Here is a 1,795-nt window from a genome sequence, read left to right as displayed (position 1 = left end):
TTGTTAGAAATTTCCAGAAGCTGTAGAACAGGTTTGGGACTGAGCTCCACGTCTGCCGATGCTCCCTCGGTGGAAATTTACCTCTACCCTGGGAAATAGCCACTGGATGGGTGCAAATGTTGACAAAACACTGAAAACATTGCCTTGAAACCAAATTAGGTAAGGCGCACATTCTCATGCTGCTTGTTTTTTAGCGTTTTAAGTCCCAAATCCCTTGCACTGTAGAAGAAAAAAAAAACTCCTTATTACGTCTGCTTTTACTCGCCTCTGTTGCAGTTAGATGTTAAGGATCAACCCGACACAGCTTATGACACAACACAACATTTCCCAAATAAAAGGACAAATGAGTCTGAAAGCACTATTGTTATGGTTGAATCAAGCCAAGTCATTTTATGTCCAGTGCACAATTTCAAAGCAACAGGAGTTGCTTCGCAACACAAACATGATAACGAAACCGCAAAAAAATATTTTTAAACATAGTGATAGCCCTATAAGATGGAATAATGGATAATATAAATAACTGGTCAAGATGTAAATGTTGCAAGTTGCAAATGAAGTGTCAATCACACTCTTTCAAAAAGAGAAGGGACCATTAGTCCAAGGGCTAAACATGCTCACCATTAGACCTTGAGCATAAACCATAAGGGCTGGTATAGCATTAAGAGTTGCACAGTTTCAGATACCTAGTAGCTCCCTTCATTGCTCAAAGAATGGCAAACCGTAAATGACTAAAAGGCCATGGTTTTTCCGTAGAAAAGGGATAAGGACATCACGTGTGCAACCCCTCTTTTATTAGAATTTGCAGTCAATGTGAACTCTGCTCCTGCGTTGTGCTTAATGTTCCCTCTTCATAAACATCTAAAGTGGTGGTTCACTCTGGAGGTGGCCAGCCTAGACACTCAGCAGCCAGACACAACTCTCTTGTGACCTGGGTGTCACGCATTCATTTATCGGTAAGTGGGACAAATGTTGTTTGATCGATTAATTTGCCTGGCTGTCCCTGGAGGGCTTCATAATTGAGGACAGGGCACAATTTTTAGTGTGTCTGCGGTGATGATGCAATTTTCAGTACCTCTGAACAGAAAAGAGATACCAAAATGGATCAGTGTGGCCCCTAAGCAAAACAAGTGACAAAAATAACTTATTTTATCATTTTTTTATGTCACGCAATATGGTAACATGATATGCAGTCTCAAAGAGTGCCATTCATGGATTTGAGGGGGAAAACAGTGAACAGCCTGAATTTCTCATTGGTTGCTCCCAACTGACCCAGACAGTCCACAGACGTGTTCTTTTCAAGGTTTTCCGGCCACCGACAGACTGGCTCAAGATAAAAAAAGGTGTAAAGATCAGAGTGTTCCACACAGACACCTCCCACAAAGCATGCTTTGGTCAGGAAATCATTAGCCAGGCACCTTGGCACTCTGTGTAGAGAACAATGACAGGCAGTCCTCATCATATTCCTCGAGGTTTCCAAAGTAGCAGTGACAAGAGAAAAACAGGAAAGAGTCCCCATACACCGACCAAAGCTTTCTCTTCTGCTGAACATGAAGAAATACATGTCATTTGTTACTAATGCTAGATGATATTGCATGATAACATTACCACAGATAAGATACCAGGAGTTACAGTATGTGCCATCAGCTTTGAGCGTAGAGAACACAACACTATCACAGATTCCCTATATAGCTCACGGTCTCTCTTTTCTTTTATTCAAATAACCTTAACCTGGGGGGCGCTGGGGCACAGCGCGCTAAGCCCCCCACATTTGGGCTTGCATACCCACGGGGACCCC

The sequence above is a fragment of the Engraulis encrasicolus genome, chromosome 6, assembly GCF_034702125.1.
Source record: "Engraulis encrasicolus isolate BLACKSEA-1 chromosome 6, IST_EnEncr_1.0, whole genome shotgun sequence".
In the NCBI taxonomy this organism is placed as follows: Eukaryota; Metazoa; Chordata; class Actinopteri; order Clupeiformes; family Engraulidae; genus Engraulis; species Engraulis encrasicolus.
Note: the sequence above shows the minus strand (reverse complement) of the source record.